Genomic DNA, 24,378 nt, shown 5'->3' with positions numbered 1-24,378 from the left:
TGTGAAAACCAGTTTATTGGCTATTTAAAAAAGAAGGGATGAGCCCTTCGCTATGTCTCATTTTAACTCACTTTTTCAGTAGGAAATATATCAACACAGGAAAGAAAACTGTGCTTATCAAGCAATTTTATGGAGCCAACGTGACACAAAAACATATACAGTATTAGTCATTTGTATGAAAATAGTTATCATCTGAAATGATCTCTTTATTTGGTAACAGATAGTAGTAGAGCGTAGTAAAATAATGAGAATTTTATTTCTAATTTCTAAATAATAATTTTTAAAAAAGGTAGTAAAATAATTACTGGAATCGTTACGGAACTGGAATCGTTAAGAGGAATCGGAATTGGAACCGGAATCATTCAATTCCTTACAATTCCCAAACCTATAATTGACTCGCTCTTATACCATCCCTGATGTGGATGTTTCTTTCTTCTGCAGAACACAAACAAAGATTTTTGGAAAAATTGTTCTGCTCTGTAGATCTGAAAAATGCAAGTGAATGGTGGCCAAAACTTTGAAGCTCCAAAAAGCATATAAATGCAGCATAAACGTAAATCATTGGACTCCAGTGGTTTAATTCATGTTTTCTGAAGCAAAATGATAGGTGTGGGTGAGAAACATATACATTTTTAATTCCTTTTTAACTATAAATTCTCTTCCTTGCCCAGCAGGTGGCGATATTCACGCAGAATGCGAATTGCCAAAAACAAAGCAAGAAGAATGTAAAAGTAATAGTGGAGATTTATAGTAAAAAAGGACTTAAATAGTGATCTGTTTTTCAAAACCCATACCTATCATATCACTTCTGAAGACGGATTAAACCACTGGAGTCATATGGATTACTTTCATGCTGCTTTTATATGCTTTTTGGAGCTTTAACATTTTGGTCACCATTCACTTGCATTGTACGGACCAACAGAGCTGAAATATTCTTCTAAATATCATTGATTATGTTCTGAAGATTTTTTTTTGTTTGTTTTTTGGGTGAACCATCTCTACGTAATTAGAAAAAAAAAAATCTGTATATATATATATATTTTTTTTTTTTTTACACTTCATGTTGAGGAATACTAAAGAGGTGGGGGACATTTATCTCATCCAAAAAATTAATGAGGTAAAGCGGGTTGAATGAGGTCCCGGGTCATTAAAGACACAAGATGTGCATTTAAGTGTTAAAGGCTCTGGTTTGATATTAATGTGTGTGTCTGTGTTCTCAGCCCCAGGACCTGTTGGTCATCTGAGCTTTACAGAAATCCTGGATACATCTCTCAAAGTGAGCTGGAAAGACCCACCTGAAAAGAACGGCATGCTTACAGGTACCTTTACTCCCCCCTTTGGCAATGCCTTATGATCTTCTGAAGTGACTGTGTGCTCAAACACTCCCTGTCTTATGCCTGCAGGGTATCGCATTTCTTGGGAGGAATTCAACAGAACGAACACGCGGGTCACACACTACTTACCAAACATGACGCAGGAGTACCGGGTCACGGGTCTGACCGCCCTCACCACCTACACTATTCAGGTGGCCGGTATGACCTCTAAAGGTCAAGGTCAGCTGTCTTCCTCCACCATTTCCTCCGGTGTGCCTCCAGGTTAGTTCAGTTTGTCTGTTTCTAATGTTTTATGATCAAGTACCAAGGGGGTACTTATAGGGATAGTTCACAAAATGAACATCCATTAGCATTCACTCACCCACATGATTTCCAAAACCTGTATGACCTTCTGTTTCCATGGAGCAAAGAAGTCATATTGGTTTAGAGAAACATATGTGAGTAAATATTTTTGTATTCATTTTTGGGTGAACTATCTCTATAAGTTCAGAAGGTCGGTTACTCTTATATTTAATTTTGCTTTGTTAAATCTTTAAAACTAAATAAAACAATAGATTGATATAGTTTATTGTGAATAATCTCTGATTTCCGCAGTTTCTTTTTCTTTTTAAAAAAAGTTGTGTGGATGACACTGGTAACAGAATATATGGTCTATTTCTCTAGCTATGCTCAGCTCTAAAATATTTAATAATTTACAAATTGCTCTTTGCGAGTGCAATCTCTGTCAAATGATTATTAAAATCCTTATCCAGTAATGTCAAGGAAATGTATTAGTCAAAAATAAATTATATCCAGTATAATATGAGTCACAAAGAACATGTTTTTGATTTAATGTCATACACCTGGTAGAGCATATTGCTTACCTCTCAATGCCATGGGTTCTAATCCCAGGGATTACACATGCACTAAATGCATTGTAAATTGCTTTGGATGAAAGCTTCGGCCACATGAATACATGTACATGTAAGGTGATCTGAAGAGACTTCTGGGCTTTATGTTCTTCTGAATTTTAACTTTCTACAGTGTGGCCTTATTAATCTTACTCTTGATATCACAGCTAATGAAGGCACACTGAATGTGATGTTGTTTGTCAGTAATATTCATAACCTTCAGCCGTCTCTTAGACACACGCAGAGACTAAACACACTGTGAAACGAAACACTTTGAGACGATACTTTGAAGATGTCCTCTGTAGGTGCTGATAATGAAAGATCGGTATGCTGGATGGATCACACTGTTTTGAAATCAACCCTGTCTTGTCTCACTTTTTGTTACCCATGATGCTAATTTGTGAATGTTTGCTTGTGCGTGCGAAAATTTAATGATGGTAGACAGAAATGTGTCTCATGCAAATAAGGGTAAAGTGTGCCACCATTTGATTCTGAAAGCATTTCTTCAGCTAAAAACAATGTGCACTTCATCAGTAATTTTGTCTTGTTATCCAGTAGCATTTCCAAACATCCTTAAATTATACATTTACTTGAAAGCAAAATTTCATTAGATATTAATGACTTGTTTTTAGAGAGTTTTCTTAATTCTTGAATTAAGTATACTTTTCTTACCCCATTAGCAAATTGTTTAGTCTTGTTTTATGTATAAATGTACTGTAGCTCGAAAGTTTATTGAGGTTTCTGCTTAAAAAAAAACTATTTGCCTATGGTGAATCTTGTTTTAAAGGAATATTCTGGGTTCAATACAAGTTCAATTGACAGCAGGGATGAACTGGCAATCGGAAGCACTGGGACTTTTCCTGGGGGGGACTGGTCTAGTTTTGGGCCCGCTCTGATTTGTTAAGCGCTGCCATTCATTGCTGCGCATGGGAAACACCAAATACCCCAAAAGTGAGACGAAACGGCGCTGTCTGTCTGTCTATCCGCTAGCTGCAGCGCGAGAGCAGAGCTGGACTAGTCCACCCGCATAGTACAAATTAACCTGTTCTGTACTCGCACCGCGTTGTCCAACGGTAAACACAATGTGAGAAACAGAGTCTCGGTGCAAAGCTTGTTGACAGATTAGACAGATTAAAAAGACCAAAATTCTAAACAGCAGTGATGAGGCAAACAAGAAAAACATTGTGTCATTCACTACTGTAATTACAAACGTTTCAATCCACACATCAACATTACATTGTAGTTAGTAACACTAACTGTAGAAACTATGGTATTTTGGCAGAACTGTTATTATTATTATTAAAATAATAATATATATTGCAGATAAGGTGAATGTAAGTCACTTTTTTGGCAGTTGTTATTTTTTTTTTCAGTTTCTACATGGATGTAGTTTTTCATGACAAATTTCATCATTTGTTTTTGAGAAACCACAATTACATTTGGAAATGAGGAGCATGTGATTACCATAACCTTACTAATGCCATTTTTAATCTCTGTTAAAACCTTTTAACATAAACTTAAAGCATGGCCCCCCCATGAATTAAGGATAAAGCTATTAGGATAAAGAGTTTTTCTCTTCTGTAAATAGATTCAGTTCCAATAAACTTTAATGGAAAAAGTTAACTTAGTAATTTAGAGCCTTACGAAAGATAAATATCAGGCTCTATTTTTGTGGCCGTGCTAAGCGCAGTGCTACAATCAACCACCACGCACCACGTCTTATCTAATTTTTATGAGAGCACTAATTCTTACCACAATATTCATGACAGTGCGAAGCACAAGTAGGCATGGGTGGGAGTGTTTGCACCAATTCATTAACATACAGTACACCCACAGTTTGCGTGCATACACCCACAAATAGCTCAAAGCGCAATTTGCTATTTTCCTGAGAAACAGGTCATTGTGCTAAGATGTTTCAGAAGCATGTCTGTTTTCAGCACAAAGTCTCAGTTCCTGCATTTGCAGTTTGGAGATTCCACCAGCAGATATTAATTAAGTTCTTGTCCAAACTCTGAAAATAAATTGGAACATCAAATTATGTCCCTAACAATCACTTTTGTAGCCGTATTATGAAACAAAACTTTGAGATTTGTGTTAAAATATCAATAGGTCATGGTTTATTTTTCAGTTATTATTATTATGTTTATATTTACAGTTGTATTAATTATATAATTTGTATTAGTATTTTGGAAATAAGCCGGTGGAAAAATATTTGGATTTGGGGAGGTTGTTAGTTAAAGTTTTTTGACCACTTCTTTATTTTGATTATATTTTCATTTCATTTGAAGTATAATTTGAATTTAGAAAAACTTTTGGTTTAAGTTTTTTGAGTTTCAATAAATTAATAAAATGTTTTAAGCAAAATCGACAGGTAGAAGTGAAGTGTGTGCAAAAAACAAAAAAACGATCCCTCGATTCACAGCTTAACCTGGAAAGCTGAGACAATCACTGTTAATACTAGCCATGATTTGTGTGTCACTTGATCTGTATTATTAATCATGCTTACATACTTTATATTTTAAAGGCGTACATCCAGATCATGACAAGAACCATGTTTTCAATAAAGGTCTTTGTCAATGACGTGTCACTGTTATTATAGACATTCAATAAGGACACAAGTCTATATTTCTATTCTTCTAATTCATTGCACACAGTCCATTTACACTACCAACTTTTTATGAATGTGCTGTCTTTGTTTATATTGCTCATGCTTGACAGAGAATGGACTATATAGTACACAGATGGTGCAATATCTGGAAAAGAACCTCAGAATTAAATTCCACTTGACCCAGCCCAATAGTGCATTGGATGTGCAATTTCGCTAAATCCATTTGAGCCTAGATTTGGTGCATGCTTGCACGAAAATACCAAAACCTGATTTTTGCGCTTGATGATTTTTCACATAGCGCTGTGCTTAGTGATAACGCTTTTAAAATAGGGCCATACGTTTTTAATTCACATCTGCATCCCAAATAAATGCTTTACAGTGCATTTCTACATGACAAAAATATGCCATTTTAATATTGTTAGCTGCATTTGTGATTCAATAGTATCACTATTATTTCGCGAATAGATTGTGGGGGAACGTATGGGACGGTTCAGCTGAAGAATTCCAGGGCTGATTTTTTTTGGTCCTAGTAAAATAATGCAAAAATGTGGTGCAGCAAGGCATTATGCTGTCATGACAACAGAGTTTTACATTTGGATATAATTTTAATCAGTAAAGGTAACCAATTTTATTACACTAAAATAATTTTCACATATATAATGTTTACTGTATTTGTGTTACAATGTGTATTGTAATGTATACAGACTGGCCCCATTTACTTCCTTTGTTAGTGCCTTCAGAATGTTTTAAGTATGTTTAGAATTTTTAATGGAAAATTAACTGTCAAAAATATTGATTAAGAAAACTAAGAAAGATTAATTGCAGTGTACTGTATGGTGTGACTATTCCTACAGCAGAAAATAAATTCAGTGGGGGGTATTGTGACTTAATGTGAATAATATTGTTCCAAGTCCTTTACATGGCATTCAGTTTTCCTGCTGGGCCGATTCTACCATTCACTCTTGCAATTTGTCATCTCTCCCGTTCACATAGAGATGCCTGGACCTCCCACCAACATCGCCATCTCCAACATCAGCCCACGCTCAGTCACCCTGCAGTTCAAACCAGGCTATGACGGAAAAACATCCATCTCACGCTGGCTGATAGAGGCTCAGGTAGTGCAGAAATTACATGTTGAGTATTCAGCTCAAGGAATAACCTAAAGTGTCATTTTTTATCATGCATCATTGATCTATCCCCTTTCTCGCTCGTTCAGATCGGTGTTATTGGAGAAAATGAGGAGTGGATCATGGTTCATCAGTTAGCCAATGAGCCTGATGCACGATCCCTTGAAGTTCAGGGCCTGAACCCCTACACGTTCTACAGGTCTGTTCACAGTGACATGTTGATTTCTCAAATCTTGTGACAGATAGACTTTTTAGTCTGTATCATAACTTAGCATTTGATTTCAGGTTCAGAATGAGACAGATCAATATAGTGGGTACCAGCCCACCCAGCCAGCCATCCAGGAAGATCCAGACCCTACAGGCCCCTCCTGATATCGCCCCAGCAAACATTACTCTCCGCACGGCCAGTGAGACCAGCCTGTGGCTCCGATGGGTGGTATGTATTTATCATGGAATTTGGTTGATAGACTAAAAAGTACAGTAAATTGACATGCTTCTTATTGTTTGTGGAATTGATTATGTGTTGTGCTGCTTTATGAGGTATGGGACAAAAGAGGCTACAAAAGTGTCAGGAAATAATTTTGGATTAATCTCTAAAACATATGACTGTATGCATTCATGTACACATTGAGAGTAGTAAGGAAGAACACATTTTGTTGGAAATTAAAGAAGCAGGATTATAAATGAAATTATTACCTTTGGAAAATAAAATGTTTATTATTATCACTATACCAATGATAAACCTATAAAAAGCTCTTCCTATTGAACCCTTGGTCTGATCGACTTTACTAATAGGTGTGCGGTGAAGCCATAATCTGTATTTGTATCTGTATTTGTTCATATGACAAAATGATCTGTATCTGTCTCTGTATTCAGATAGAACCAGGTGTGGGCGGGGCTATAACCAAAAGTGCATCAAAACTAAATGAAATGCACATTTTTAAATGTTAGTCTTACATTTATAGTTTCTATTAATAAAATTTGCCTTGTATAATGTCTTTTCATAATAATAGTCTAAAAATAATAATTTTAATAATAATAACAATAATGCCCTGTGATGGACTGGACACGCTGTCCAAGGTGTTTCCCTGCCTTTGGCCCGAGACAGATGGGATAGGCTTAGTACTACCTGTGAACCTGCATAGGATTAGCAGCTAGATAAGATGAATAATAATAATTATTATTATTTTAAAAAGTATATATATATATATATATTCGTTTTTTCTTACCAGATGAAGCTGAATTTGTAGGCTACTTTAACTGTGGAATATGTTGAAAACTTTGGTTTCTCCTGATATTTCAGATATTAATATCTGCATGAAACAGAATTTTTGTTTGTCTGTGCATGTATAACAACATTATTCTGGAGGCAGGAGGTGTCAAGCACACATTTTGCTGTGAATAATAAATACAACTTCCAACATTAAAATAAATTTAATTTAATAAATATAGCCTGCAAACAGGTGAAAGTCCCATAAGTCTATCAGGGATTTTTACGATAGGTCACCATTATTTAGTTAAATAATAATAATAATACATGTATAAAGCATGTTCGTAGCTAGTTATTGTTAGTTCATAATACATCAGTTTGGACATCTGGTAGGCAAAAGGTACACAATTAGCGAAAAACACACATTTCTTTATGGAAACGGCTTAAGGGCAGATTTCTTTTGCGATAAATCAAACTTATGCCACATACTGTTTGTTTAGGCATGATGTCATCACGCACACCATTTTTATTGATAAAAGGCCATTTGATTGGAAACAAGCAGAAGACAGCAAATTTCCCAAATTTGTTTTCACGTTTTCAGGCTATTGTATATTGATTTATAATTTAAGCAGAAGTGTGTTTGTGTTCTAGCCGCTACCAGATTTGGAATACAATGGCAATCCAGAGCTGGTGGGCTACAGGGTGCAGTACTCTCGACTGGGCTTAAAGGGTGGCGTCCTGTCCCACATCATTCCTGATAGGCTGGAGAGGGAGTTCACCATTGAGGACCTGGAAGAATGGACAGAGTATGAGGTCAAAGTGCAGGCGTTCAATGGCATTGGGCCCGGACCCTGGAGCCAACCAGTTCATGGGAGAACCAGAGAGTCAGGTGAGAAGCACTATCAAATTCATATAATATTAATATTAATGAATATAATTAATACAAAATAATAAAATTAAAAACTTCACATTGAAATCTCTAACTTTTGACTGCAGACTTTGGTACATTGGTAGATCTGTGCACAGTTAAAAACATTGTTGAGATCTTTAATCTAATTGATGTCAATTGTTGTCAATTTTTGGAGAAAGTGGCAATCAAGAGAGAGCCCATCTGAGAAGCTGCTTATGTGTGTTGGCCACTGCCATGTTTGAAGGTTTTGAGTGATTGAGCTGAAGCTTCACCGTTGCACTGTAAGAGAACGTGTTTATTTTTATAAACAAAGTGTGACATTGAGTTAGAATCACCGTCTCCTGCTTCCTCGTTGTTTGAACCTCATTACACTGGTGCCGAAACCCGGAAGTGAGGGAGATATGTTGTCATGGAGTCCTCGGCATTGCCAGACATTATCAAGACCCTCGCTGGCATCCACCAGACTCAACACCATACTCTCCTGGACATTTGAGCGGAACAGGAGCACCGTTTCAAGCCCAGCAAGCTCCTGCAAGCTCAGGCGGAGGATTGGCCGGTGTTTCAGAGTTTGCTGTCACATGGTACTCCAGCAGCAACATCGGCTGCAGGACCCCAGCACAGATTATCCTGGCCAAGATGGGTTCCCAGGACGACACCGAAGTCTTCTCTGAGCACTTTGAGCATGCCCCAGCGGGTCCGCCTACTGCCACGTTTGTCGGGGGAGGCTCAGCTCATGGCCCAACAACTGGCGGTGGCTTACCTTCTGGAGTACCCAGATCTGAAGTGGGCTATCCTACAGCAGGTCAGCCGGAACCCCAAGCAACATGGTCAGTGTTTCCAGGTGCTGACTTACGGGGAATTCGGCCACCAATTCGCTTTCACCAAGCAGCTCCAGGATGCCTACTGGAGGTGGCTGCTAGCAGAGGGCTGTGATGCTGAGGGAATTATCAACTTGGTGGAGCTGTAATATTTTTGACTGGCTGCCCAAAAGGACCACACGGTGCCACCACCCAACATTGCTGGAGGATGCAGTCCGTCTGGCTGAGGACCACTTGACAGCAGATCCGGGAGACAACCAAGCTTTTTCTCTCTCTCTTCTCCTGCTGTCTCATCCCCTCCCCTACCACACACTGTTCCCATCCATGCTCCCCAGAGAAGGGGGTTTATTCTCACAAACCCCACTTCATGTGGCCTACGGTGTCTCCTTCCCTTTCCTGCCAGGTTGAAAAATCTGTTATCGCAGATGCGGGGGGGAAGTGTGGGCTAGTGTGCCAGCATTGAGGGGAGCATGGCCTCTTCCAGGACTAATGTTCAGCGACAGATGTAGGCGTGTCAGTCCGGATCCCCGACATGCCGCATACCATCCTTGACCGAGCAGGGATGTACCAGATACCTCTTGAGTATTACCAAGCCTTGGTGGATTCTGGTTGTAATCAATCCTCGATTCATCAATGCTTGGTTCAACCAGAGGCTTTGGGTACAGCACGTAGGGTGTAAGGTGAGGTTTGTGCAAGGGGACATTCATAAATATCCCTTAGTGCCCATGGCTATTCAATTTCAGGGGCAAAAATATAGATTAGTGGCGGCGGTTAGTCGTTGTCTCACCCATATGCTGATTTTGGGTGCATATTGGCCGGTATTTCAGTCATTATTAGGAAGATTATGTGCGGATAGGTCCTGCACCAAAGTGTCTTGGTGTGTGGTTTGCGATTCACTGGCTGGGGAGTAGGAGCCAGGGCCATCAGTGTCAGCTCTGTGTCAGGATGATGCAAGGGAAGTTTCCCTCTGGAGCAGACACGAGACGAGACCCTTAGGCACGCCTTTGATCAAGTGTTAATGATTGATGGTCATTGCCTCCAGCCAGACATTGCACTCACATATCTGTACTTTTTTAAATATATATGATCAGTTGTATTTTATGCTGGACGCTCTGACAAAAGAGGATACAACCCAGTTGTTGATACCAAAGAGCTGTCAGGAAATGTTATTCCCGACGGCTTATCATAATCCAATGGCGGGTCACTTAGGGTGAGAAAAAACACTAAACCGTCTAATGGCCCATTTCTATTAGCCGGACATTCACAGAGATTTCACTGGTGGTGTACAGCATGCACGTGATTAAATTACTGGCCACCCCAAGAGCCCCTTTGCGCACACTTGCTGTGATCGAGGTCCCCTTCGAAAGAATTGGTATGGACCCCATCGGGCCATTAGAGTGGACGGCACGTGGACGTCGCTTTGTGTTGGTTCTGGTGGACTATGCAACGTGATATCCAGAAACAGTGGCTCTATGCAACATTTCAGCACGTACTGTTGCGGAGGCAATGTTCACAATCATCTCCCAAGTGGGGATTCTGAAGGAAATCCTCACTGATCAAGGTACTACATTTATGTCACGTACACTACGAGAGTTGTACATATTATTGTGTATTAAATCGATTCAGATGAGCGTGTACCACCCACAAATGGAGGGCTTGGTCGAACGGTTTAATCAAACCCTGAAAAACATGATTCGTAAGTTAGTGCACAAAGATGCTCAGAATTGGGTCAAGTGGCTTGAACCCCAGGGGGTAGTAGTACACAGTTGTCCCTACAGTTTGCCGTCTCCTGCTTCCTCGTTCCTTGAACCTCATTACACTAAATTTTTTTATTTTTAAAGTTGTGTGTTAACATATGTTATTGCATTATAAACTAACACGAACAAACAATGCACAGTAGAATGATTGAAAATTAACATTATCCAAGAATAATAAATGCTGTAAAAAAATAAAATAATAATTGTTCATTGTTAGTACGTGAGCCTAATGCATACACTGATGTGAATGCATATTATATTAGAACATATTATAAAACCTAATTTTAAAGTGCTTCCCATATTTTCTTGTTTCCTTCTTTTTTAAGTCTCCTCCAGTGGCCCTGCAAATGTTTCTGCTTTTGCCACCACTTCCAGCAGTATACTTGTCCGTTGGGGCGATGTGCCAGAAGCTGATAGCAATGGACTAATTCTGGGATATAAGGTACTTTGATAACCTTGATTTACTTTTTATTACAGGGGAATTGATTTTCTTGGGCATTTTTATCTTTATGAGGGCATATATTCTTATAACCATATAAACATGTCCATTTATGTCAAGCGCTTAATTGGAGCAATTATCCACATACTGTTGGACACATAGTGTACATCTATTCCTGCTCTCATGACTTTCAGGTGGTGTACAAAGAGAAGGATGCAGATTCAGCCCTGCGATTCTGGACAGTAGAGGGCAACACCACTTACAGTGTTCAGCTCACTGGCCTTGGGAAGTACGTGCTTTATGAGATCCAGGTTCTAGCCTTCACCCGCATAGGAGACGGCACGCCTAGCACTCCGCCTATATTTGAGCGCACACTTGATGATGGTGAGAGTTTAAACCACAATTACCAGTCACCATTTGAACGGATAGTTCACCCCAAAAAAATTAACTCTGCAGTCATTTACTCACCATTATGTTGTTTCAAACCCCTTTCTTCCATGGAACACAAAAGACAGCCTCAGATATCATTAACTTTCTTTGTGAGAAAAAAGATGCAATGAGAGTGAATAGTGACCAAGGCTATAGAACATCTCTTTTTGTATCTTCTACTAATAAGTGGTTCATGTTTGGAATGACGTAAGGGTGATTAAATGTCAACAGAATTTCGATTATTGGGTGAACTATTCAAGCCTTGCTTCTGTTTCTTGAAACAGTTCCTGGTCCACCAGTTGGCATTCTTTTTCCTGAAGTCAGAACTTCCTCAGTGAGACTGATCTGGCAGCCCCCTGCCCAACCAAATGGTATCATACTTGGTAAGTTTGAAAACACTAACTAGATTTTTACATTTTGTGAAAGAAAATTGAATTTTACAGTAAATCTGGTTGTCTAATAAAGTAATAGCAGTGCATACAGCATTTGCTCAACAAGACACATTTTGAGGTATCTTTCTTGTCCAAAGCAAAATGATGAAGTTTTTGCAAAATCCTTAAATAGAGTTCGACCGATAGAGGATTTTGCCAATACCTTATAACTAAGGTGGAAAAAGCCAAAAACAGATTAATCGGTCGATAGTTTTGAATCCAAATTAACATAATTAACCGGTAAAACAGATATATCAGTCTGATCTATGTAATCTGTGTAAAACACAGTAGCCATCCTGTCATAACTTAGTTACTGAATCAGGTCTCTTAGAATATGATCTGTCCTGTTATAGACCGTTCGGCTCAACTTTTGCTCAGATTCTGAAAATAATTAAGTGTGAAAATTATAGTAATTGTTTTTCACAGTTTAAGTGTTGGCATACTTACTGCAGTTTGCCTTTGTTGTGCTGCTAGGTATGTGCAATAGTAGTAGTGATGCTAGCCTTAGCAAATGCTTAACATACTGTAGTATAAAATACAGGGACAGATCACCAACAGCAACCTTGGGTTGAAGTGTATTACGAAAAGACAATGGGCCAAATTAGTTACTTCCAGTTAGTTCCAGTCCCCTACATTAGATTCCCGTAATCTTTTTCTGGGAGCGATCCCAAGCATTAAAAACTAGGCTACTACTTGCCTCATCAGACACATGCATTAAATGTATTGATTTTTAAAGCTCATGTACTTTTTCTTTGAAGATCAGTTTCAGATTGTAATGGAATCCACTGATTGTAATGTTTATGTATGTTTCTCTCATCTAGCATATCAGATTGCTCACCGGAGAAACTCCAGTATTACCTCGACCAATGTTGATGTGCTGAACCCCAGTGCGCGACAGTACACAGCAAATGGACTCAAACCAGAGAGTGTGTATGTTTTCAGACTCATGGCACAGACTCGAAAGGGCTGGGGAGAGGCAGCCGAGGCATTGGTGGTCACTACAGAGAAGAGAGGTATAGCTCTACCAACAAACCTAGAGGAAAATGACACTGCTCAAAGGTTGCTCTTTCAATTATTAGGAGGCATAACTGAGTTCATTTACAGTAAGTGTCAACTTGGTCTCCAATGTTTCTCCTAAAATAAGAAGAAATAAAATGGGATTAAATGAGACCATTGTTGTCATAGAGGCAGAGTTATAAAATTCTGGACAGCATAGCTCAGACCATTTGGTTTCAGTAGAATTTGATGAGAAATGTTGCGCATCAAATGCATTTTGTATAGAAATCTCTGACTTGATTATTGATTTTGCAAATCTAAGCAAATTTTGTAGATCTCGTCTGGAAATCTAGAGGATTAAAATGTCTCGTCTGACATCCCCTCAGCACGGCCGCAGCCCACAAGCCGTCCCGTTGTGCCCCAAGAAGAGGTCCAGGCCCGCAGTGTGCTGTTGTCATGGGAACCAGGCAGCGACGGTCTGTCGCCAATCCGATACTACACAGTTCAGTACAGGGAGCTGCCCGACAGCAACTGGACCGTTCACTCAGCATCAGTGAACCATGAGGTCACCTCCTATGTCATAGACAAGTAAGCTCGAATTGATCTTGTGCCAAACTCTCTCAACTTTAAGGGTCAAAGAGAACAACACCGGTAGCACCTAATCCTACTGAATTTATCTCTTATTTGCAGGCTCAAGCCTTTCACTTCCTACCAGTTCAGAGTGAAGGCCACTAATGATATTGGGGACAGCGAGTACAGTGAGGAGAGTGAGGCAATCACCACTCTACAGGATGGTAAGGGGAAATGCCAAAAACCTTAATGCTGTAGGGGAACAGGTTGCTAACTACAACCCAAGATGAATTATAATTTGACCAAAATAGGACACGGTGTAGCAAGGAAAACTGCAGAAGTTACCTCATTGCTTTTGGCTTGGAACCAGAACATTGCTAAACGTTACACTACTGTTAAAGAAGTAGTTCAACCAAAAATCATCTACTTATCCTCTACTTACCCTGTTGTTCCAGAGACATATGCATTTCTTTCATCCATGGAACACAAAAAGAGATGTTAGGCAGAATGTTAGCCTCAGTCCCCATTCACTTTCATTGCATCTCACAACTTATTTTAGAAGGCATGTGGATCTGGAATGGCATGAGGGCGAGTAAATGATGACAGAATTAAAAAAATTTGGGTGTGCTATTCCTTTAATCCATGTGCAAACTGCCATGTGATTCTTCAACGATTTTGCCATCTGCGTCAAATTTCGGACATTGTAAAATATTTAATTCGATATAGGGCAAAGTCTTGGATCACTAAATGTGATATCAACACAGGCCGATAAGTTCTCTTCACGATGAATCAACTGAGTTTTGAGACTGTCTGAAATTTCGGTTCGTAGTCCTGGAGTTTGACTGCTCTTACAATGGCCGTCTTACAGAAGAACCAATAAACACTTGAGATTCTAGCAACTAAAATAAATATCTCATTATTTACCGCTGTCTCCATGTTTGGTCATATCACAGTTACATCAAGTTCGCTGAGAATCATTAGTCCACAAATTTGCTCTTTTGCCTAGCCACAACACACTCCTATGGAGCCCCCTAGAGGAAAGGGAGGTAATTACATTTTTAGCATTTCATAGCAATAGTTTGCGTTCCATCACAAGTTTTGCATTCCCTCGCAATTATTTTGTGTTCCTTTGCAATAGATTTATTCTTATTATTCTTATAATAATTAATGATGGTATTACTAAAGTAACTATATATCAAAACCTTAACCACAACATTTATCATGGCTTTACTATAGTAATAATATTTTAATCAACCTGGTCTCAAAGTATACATTTTACTATATAACCTTTTTTCCAAATCACTTTAACATGCCTAATTCTACATATGCCTTCAGTTTTCTGAAATGAACACTAGAGGTGCTACAACTACAACTTTCAAACAAATCAAGAGTAAAACTGTATTTTAACACTTCATAAACACTTATTTTTTGCTCTGTTCCCCACACAATACTATATTATTACATTGAATCACATTTACTATAAATGTAATATGCGCAGTGGCGCAACTGATAGAGCGATGCACTTTGAATGCAGAAGGTCAGGGTTCAAAACCAGCAAAGCACAGGAGATGACATTTAAGCCAAAAGTGTCATAGCTTCAGCTATTGCGCTTTTCATCTCACATTTGCTTTTTAGGACATCATTGGTTAGGTTTCAGATAAAGCTTTGGATTAGGGAGCTAGGTTTTATTCATTTAATTAAAAACCTCATCTTTTTGGGAAAACAGTAAACTCGCTTTCTTAAAACTGCAGTGATACATGTAATATGTATGTAATGTAGTGTAACTATGTCATGTAATTTAGCAAAAATGTTGGCACAGTCATGTAATTTCCATGAGATATGGGCTGCCTTTACCAAAAGCATTGTAAGCCTAAGTAGATCACAGAAATCATTGGCACCAATGGTCTCTTATGATCAACTTAAATTTGAAATGCTTTTGAGAAAGCAGCCAAGGCTGATTTTAGCTAAGGTATTTGTGGTAAAACCTTTTTAAATTATGGTAATATAAATTGTAATCAGTCTGCATGGAGGGGAAAAAAATGGTTTTACTTTAGAAACACCATTGTTAATTTGTTGTACCATAGTTCCACCAAAAAAAAAAAAAACATGCCCTTACAAAAATTAACCTTGGTTTCAACATACTAAAACTGCAGTAAACATGACTGTAGTAACCTTTTTTTAATAACCGGTATGCAAATAAATCGTGGCGTTTAGTAAACTATGTTTTTTGCAGAAATAGTTCATTTTCTGGCTATGGTTTTACTACAAATGTCATAGTTCAACTTTAATTGCTGTAGTAAATCCTTGGTACATTTTGTGGTTTCTATTGTTTTTCTACAGTACATATACCAACTATTGTTAAAACCAAATTTTCTGAAGTGATGGATAAAGCTATTACGAGGGAATCCAAAACTTTTGTGAGCAAATGCAAAGCTGTTACGACGGAATGGAAAACTCTCCAGACACCCTGATTTAGTTGTCCCATCGTCTCACTGGGGGTCATATTTTTATAATCTCAAAAGCAACCATCGTAAAGGACAGAAAACATAGCGCAGTGTACACTCCGCTTTAGTTGTTTTAGTGTGAGTGGTTTACTGTTTCTCAGTTTATTCAACTCTTATCAAGGTCTTTTCAGCTTTGCAATCATTGACTGAACAAACTGTCTGTTTGTGTTTCATTTAGCACCCGACAAAGCTCCCACAATCCTGTCAGTGACACCACACACCACCACATCTGTGCTGGTCCGCTGGAAGGTGAGGTCCAATTCATTCTGCTGTTCTAAGAGAGGCATTTGTGTTTAACTCTTGTTGAGTGTATTAATGATAAAATATATTCAAACTCATCCAGCCGCCCCCTGAGGAGGAGATCAATGGCATTTTGCTTGGTTTTCGGGTCCGCTACAGAGAACTCAGTTACGACCGCCTGCAGAGTTTCACTGTACGTACACTCAACAGCCCCCCTGCCAACTGGGCCGAGCTCACAGGTGAGTCTAAATTCATAAACTCATAAAAGGGCTTCCCGAATAGCCAATTCGTACATGCTTGTTCATCTAATCCCTTTTCTACTTTATCATTGTAACCGTACCTTTAAAAAATATCTACTGTGGTGCAACCATGGTATTATATGGTAATGACATGGTACTTTTATGATACTGAATGACTACCACATATACCATGATATTTACCTGGTACTCTGAGGTACTGCAAAGAATACTATGGTACATACTATGGTCAACACACACTATTGTCATTGTAGTACCATGTCCAAAAACCCGAAGCACTATCGTGGTACTTTTTGGAACTTTTCAGAAAAGTCTGCAAAGTTATCATAGTAACTACAGTTATTGTTACTACTGGGTCATTTAATTTAAACTCAATCAGAGGTTCCTGGCTCCATTTTTATGGGGTGATCAATTATTTTGTAAAGGTGGGTAATAATTAGAATTTCCACCTTTGAGTTTGGAGCTAAAGTGCCATCCAGTGTCGGATGAAAGTTTGTGTAAACGCCTGAGTAATGGGGGGTATTTGGGACCATCCCACCAAGGTCGGGATCTTTACAATTTATGGTCTCTGACGCACAGACACTTTTTGGTCTGAAAAAAAATTAGCTTTGTAGATGAACATTTCTGAAATCAAAACACTACGTATATTTATTGCACTGCCTGTGACTTTTCACCTTGTGACCCATATTTGGTTTTTGACAATTTAAATCTGTCAAATTTATTTTCAAGTGTTTACCACCATATCTCTGGGATTTAATCACATAGGGCCTTAAAAAAATACAAATATCAAAAGGAAATAAACCAGAATCTTTAAGTATATTTAAGACTTTTGGAGTTATAGGCACTTCCTCTTTGGAAAAACAACACAAAAAGCTAACTCTACTGTTTCATATTTCTCTGTTTCTACAAATTCCGTAGAGGCTTGTTTCATTAATATGCATATAATGAAAACTTTACAGCTTTCAAGGGCTTTTAATTTTCTCTGTTAACTGTTTCTCTTCTCACAGTCTGGAGAGCTGCCAGTCCAGCCTGTCTTTCAGCTAGCATTATGCTAATGCGCTAATCCAGCTTTTCGTTCTCCTTCTTGCTGTCTCTTTCTTTCTCTCCTTCTTTTGTCTTCCTCGCACCCACTCTCTTCCTCCTCTCCTCTCCCCTCCACCCGTCCCTCCTTAGCCCCGTACAGTGTGAGGAACCTGACTGAATCCTCACTTACCCAATACGAGCTGGACAGTAAGTCCTCAGATTCACTCTCGCTCTTTCATAAGTGTTTGTGTCATCATCCTTTCCTCCTGTGTTGGGGAAGCTACTTTGAACCTGTAGTTTGTGAAGTTGCTCATAATTTGATGTAGTTCACCTACAGTCAAACTACCCTGGTAAGAAAGTTGTTAGCTTCACTACTCTGCCTTACAATAGCAAAACGCAGTGAAAATGCCAACCCTGAAACTGAGAAAATTGGCTTCTAAGTTGCTTGGTTTTTGTGAGGATATTGTAGTAACTGCAATTTTCTTTAAATCTGAGATTTGTTGAGCCAAATACGTCTGTTACAGGACAGATAATCATCTAAAACCTGAATTTCCATCAAATCATTAATTTTGACCAAGTGTATAGTTATATTTTAAATATATTAAATTAATATAGCTATCAGATGCAATCAGATATATCATATTTATTGGTATACATACAGTATATACTTTATATATATACAGGCGTATGCAAAAGTTTAGGCACCCCTGACAATTTCCATGATTTTCATTTATAAATAATTGGGTGTTTGGATCAGCAATTTCATTTTGATCTATCAAATAACTGAAGGACACAGTAATATTTCGGTAGTGAAATGAGGTTCATTGGATTAACAGAAAATGTGCAATATGCATCAAAACGAAATTAGACAGGTGCATAAATTTGGGCACCCTTGTCATTTTGTTGATTTGAATACCTGTAACTACCTAGCACTGATTCATTGGAACACACAATTGGTTTGGTGAGCTCATTAATAATAGGGGCAGCTCAGTTGGTAGAGTAGGTTGGCCACTAATCGCAAGGTTGGTGGTTTGAATCCCGGCCCACACGACTCCACATGCCGAAGTGTCCTTGGGCAAGACACTGAACCCCAAGTTGCTCCCAACGGCAGGCTAGCTTACATACCTTACATAGCAGCTCTGCCGCCATTGGTGTATGAATGTATGAATGTGTGTATGGGTGAGTGAGACGCAGTGTCAAATGCTTTGAATACCGTTAAGGCTTAAAAAGGCGCTATATAAGTGCAGACCATTTACCATTAAGCCTTGAATTTCATAGACAGGTGCATCCAATCATGAGAAAAGGTATTTAAGGTGGCCAATTGCAAGTTGATGTTCTCTTTCACTCTCCTCTGAAGAGTGGCAACTTGGGGGCCTCAAAACAACTCTCAAATGACCTGAAGGAACATAGTGAGGAAATGGAAGACCACAGGCACAGTTCATGTTAAGGCCAGAAGTGGCAGGCCAAGTAAAATATCGGAGAGGCAAAGACAAAGGATGGTGAGAATGGTCAAAAACATCCCACAGACCACCTCCAAAGACCTACAAAATAATCTTGCTGCAGATGGTGTCACTGTGCATCGTTCAACAATTCAGCGCACTTTGCACAAGGAGAAGCTGTACGGGACAGTGACGTGGAAGAAGCCTTTTCTGCACACACGCCACAAACAGAGTCGCTTGAGGTATGCAAACGCACATTTGGACAGGCCAGCTTCATTTTGGAAGAAGGTGCTGTGGACTGATGAAAAAAAGATGGACTTATTTGGTCATAACAATGGTCGTTATGCATGGCGGCAAAAGAACACAGCGTTCCAAGACAAACACTTGCAGCCCACAGTAAAATTTGGTGGAGGTTCCATCATGCTGTGGGCTGTGTGGCCAGTGCCGGTACTGGGAATCTTGTTAAAGTTGAGGGTTGCATGGATTCCACTCAATATCAGCAGATACTTGAGAATAATGTAGAGGAATCAGTCACAAATTTGAAGTTAAGCCGGGGCTGGATATTTCAACAAGACAATGACCCAAAACACTGCTCAAAATCCACTCTGGCATTTATGCAGAGTAACAAGTACAATGTTCTGGAATGGCCATCCCATTCCCCAGACCTGAATATCATTGAAAATTTGTGGGGTGAAAATAAATGGCTTTCAAGCTAACAGACGCTGAGTAACGCGAGATTCACGCAGAGAGGGCAAGATTCATCATGGCGGCACGCGCTCACTGAGAGAGCTGTACCAACTACCAATACTGGCAATATTTTGAACCGCATACCGGTCACCGCGGGAACATATTACCCTCCTCTATACTGGATAAATTAACGGACTTAGAGAAATACATCGATCACTACTACAACCGCTATACAATGGATACCACTACAACTCAGCAAACTCCGAAACCAACCAAACGAAAGAAGACATCATCTACTGACACCAGCGATTTACAAACTACAGAAATTGAGGTCAGTGTACTCGCATCCATTAACAACAAACTGGACTTACTGGTTACGGTACATGACGAAATAAAAGAACTTCGATTAAGTCTGGAATTTGCATACACACATATTGAGAAGCTAGAACAGTCGAATAAATCTCTCCAAATTAATGTTGAATCACTCAACAAACAGATGGATACAGTCATAAAAGAAAACAAATGAATGAAAGAAACCATTCTGGACATTCAAACGAGAAGCATGCGCGATAACCTGATATTTTCTGGCATCACTGAAAATTCCCCCGACGATCCCGAAGCAATGATCAGAGACTTCATGAAAACTCAACTCAAACTCCAACCGGACACTGTAAATGAAATAACCTTCCACAGAGTTCACCGTCTCGGAACACGTTCAAATAAATCACCTCGACCGATCATCGCTAAACTGGAACATTACAAACACAAAGAACTCATAAAAAGCAAAGGCAAAGAACTGAAAGGAACCAATTACGGATTAAATGATCAATTTCCACGCGAAATAAACAATCGGCGCAAAATTCTCTACCCCATGATGAAAAAACACAGACAAAACAATAAACGTGCAAATATAATTGTGGACAAACTTTTTATCGATGGACAGCTCTACCATGACTCAAAAATTACTCCATGGCTCTTTTAATATAGTAGCTATAACATCGAACAATCTGCGACTGTCAGATTAGCCTATATATTGATATGATGCACCACCCTCTCTCTTTTCTTTAAACGGATACGTGGATCTTAATCCACCGATCCTTATGCTTTTGTTTATTCTGTCTCACTATGTCACTCTGTACTTGTTTATATGTATACTCTACATGTGTATAGCCTACAGTCTCTTTCTTTTTTTGTTTTTACTATTATCATCATTATCTCTTTCTAGACATTTAATCAACAATCATGCAAACACTTAAAATGGTATCGTGGAATGTGCGTGGCTTCCGGACCCAGGCAAATAGGACTAAAATAATTAACCATCTGATGAAATTAGGGGCTGATATATCTTTTATACAGGAAACACACTTATCAAAATCAGAACTTGGAAATCTAACATTTAATCAATTTAACAACATATTCTCATCAACATACAATAGTAAACAACGAGGAGTTTCAATATTAATAAATAAAAATATCCCACTAATTCTTAACACGTCTGTTATTGAACCAGAAGGGAGATTTGTCATCATCAATGTATCCATTAACCATATAACATACACACTAGCTAATATTTATGGACCAAACAATGATGATCCATCCTTCTTTCATAATTTTTTCTCACTACTACCCGATACAAATAATATTATTATTGCTGGAGACTTCAATACTGTTATAAACCCACAAATGGACCGATCAAATTCTACAAGAACCTGCCAGTCTACTGAAACAATCAAACAATATATGACTAATTTTGGACTTGGCGATAGTTGGAGAATGAATAACACTTCACTCAGAAAATATAGCTATTTTTCTTCTTTTCACCAGTCCTTTTCCGAATTGATTTTTCTCTCATCAGTAACTCACTAACCCAACATGTAATAGAAACTTCAATTCATCCAATCATAATCAGCGATCATGCTCCCATCTACATCTCATTAAATACTCAATCCTCTATTAAACGCCCCAATAGATGGCGCTCAATACTTCACTACTTCGCGATTCTGACTTCGACAGTTTTATTAAGAAAGAGTGGGCTTTCTTCCTGGAAATGAATGACTCTCCTGGGATTTCACCATCATTATTATGGGAAACAGGCAAAGCAGTAATTACAGGAAAAATAATATCATATTCATCATACAGGAAAAAACAACAACAACAGCTGGAAAATAACTTGGAACAGAGAATTAAACTCCTCACAGATACCTACTCTACCAGCCCTAGTGAACAAATACAATGCTGAACTAAACAGTCTTAAAGCTGAACTCGATAGCAGAATAAACCAAAAAACACCAAAAAATTAAGTTTATTATCCAACAACTCAAATACAAACAATACCAATATTGTAACAAAATGGGTAAATATTTAGCAAATCAACTAAAGCGTAAACAAGAAAAAGCAATTATTCCATCCATATACGATGATTTAGATAAAATAACCCAGAACCCACAAGAAATTAATAATGTATTCCGAACTTTCTACCAAAAATTATATTCTTCTAATCGCAATCCAGATGAAGCAGAAATAGAACATTTTCTAAAAGAATTAAAGCTACCATCAATGTCAAAAGAACAGGCAAATGCATTAGATACACCTCTCACTCATGCTGAACTCCATAAAGCATTAGACCAAATGCCAAATAACAAATCACCCGGACCTGATGGTCTACCAGCTTTATTCTATAGACACTTCTGGTCAATTCTTTCTCCTTTATTCCTCAAAGTTATTAAAGAAATTAAAATTACTTCGACAATACCAACACACATGAATACGGCGGTTATGACACTTTTGCTAAAACCAAACAAAGATCCAATGCACCCTTCTAGTTACCGCCCTCTTTCATTAATGAACACAGATTTAAAAATCATTACCAAAGCATTAGCTACTAGAATAGAAACAGTTATCCCGATGTTAATTCACCATGATCAAACAGGTTTTATTAAACACAGGAATGCTTCAGATAATATGCGTAGATTATTCAACCTAATTAACCTTGCCCAACAAAATCATACCAAAACAATAATTGTATCACTTGATGCCGAAAAAGCATTTGACAAAGTTAACTGGACATTTCTTTTTAATACTCTACATAGATTTGGCTTTGGAGAGTCATTCATCCACTGGATAAAAATATTATATACTTCACCTAGGGCCACAATAACAACAAATGGGATTACATCACAAAATTTCACACTTCACAGAGGGACCAGACAAGGATGCCCACTTTCTCCCTCTTTATTTGCCCTATTTATAGAACCACTTGCAGCAGCAATACGACAAAATGATAATATCAAAGGAATACAAAACGTCAATACACAACATAAGATCTGTCTTTATGCAGATGATTTGTTGTTATGTTTACAAAACCCTTATAAGTCATTGAAAGAAACCTTTAAAATTATCAATATTTTCTCAAAACTTTCTGATTATACAATAAACTGGAATAAATCAACAATATTACCACTTTCAGAGGGTGCCTGGGATTCCACAGCTCATGATTCTTCTCTTCCACTCCACACTGGCAACATTACATACTTGGGTATCAACATTTCCTCCAGACTGTCAGAGTTGTTTAATCTCAACTATACCCCACTTTTAAAAAAAATTGGAGATGATTTAAAACGCTGGACTAACCTACCACTATCACTTATCGGTCGCATTGCTACAGTTAAAATGAAAACTTTACCACAAGTCAACTATCTGTTCTCAATGCTTCCAACAACACCCACCGATAAATGGTTCAAATCACTGGATTCATTAACCTCTCACTTCTATTGGAAAAATAAAACACCTAAAATTTCACTGGAAAAATTACAAAAGACAAAATCACATGGCGGCCTAGAATCTCCAAATTTTCAATATTACTTTTTAGCAAACCAGCTACAATATTTATATAAATGGATTCATAAAAATAATCATAATAATTCATGGATGGAATTAGAACAAAACCATTGCAAAGATACTTCAGTTTCAGACCTTGCCTTTCTACCAAAATCAATTAAGAAAATGCTCTATTTTAATAATATTACAATTGCATCAACTCTGACAGCCTTGTGGAAAGTAAACAAAATTAATAATTCACCACTAACATCATGTAGATACACCCCCATTTGGTTCAACCCTGATTTTCAATTATGCAATAAACCGATCAATTTTCCATCTTGGAAACAAAAAGGAATCACTCATCTCCATCACTTATTTGAAAACAACCAATTCGTATCATTTAAAATATTAGTCCAGAGGTACGGTCTTGGGGGAGAACAGTTTCTACAATATCAACAAATTAAATCCATAGTTAAATCCAAGATTAACATAATTAATAACCCACTTCATCCCTCTCAGTTAATGGAAGATTTAATGAAAATCACTAATACCAACAAACTAATATCCAAACTACATAAACTTGTATTAAATAATGATACAACAATTATAATACCCATGAATAAATGGGAAAAAGACTTCTCCTTCTCACCCAACACCGACCTCTGGAAGGAAATCTGTAACAACACATTCTCGATGACTAATAATACTAACCTCCAGCTCATACAGATCAAGATTATTCACAGGATTCACATCACCGAAAGAAAGATGTTTATAATGGGCTTGAGGGACACAGACATTTGTTCACAGTGCACACTGGGGAGCACAGATGACTATTTTCATGCCCTATGGACCTGTCAATCAGTTCACTCATTTTGGATATCAGTGACCAC

At 38.2% G+C, this 24,378-nt stretch overlaps 1 pseudogene; it reads left to right on the top strand.

Annotated features, from left to right (window-relative positions):
• LOC127648402 (protein sidekick-2-like) overlaps positions 1–24,378 on the top strand; it is a 117,335-nt pseudogene that overhangs the window by 49,296 nt on the left and 43,661 nt on the right.

The sequence above is a fragment of the Xyrauchen texanus genome, chromosome 8 (assembly GCF_025860055.1).
Source record: "Xyrauchen texanus isolate HMW12.3.18 chromosome 8, RBS_HiC_50CHRs, whole genome shotgun sequence".
Lineage (NCBI taxonomy): Eukaryota > Metazoa > Chordata > Actinopteri > Cypriniformes > Catostomidae > Xyrauchen > Xyrauchen texanus.
This window is presented reverse-complemented; position numbering and strand designations above follow the sequence as displayed.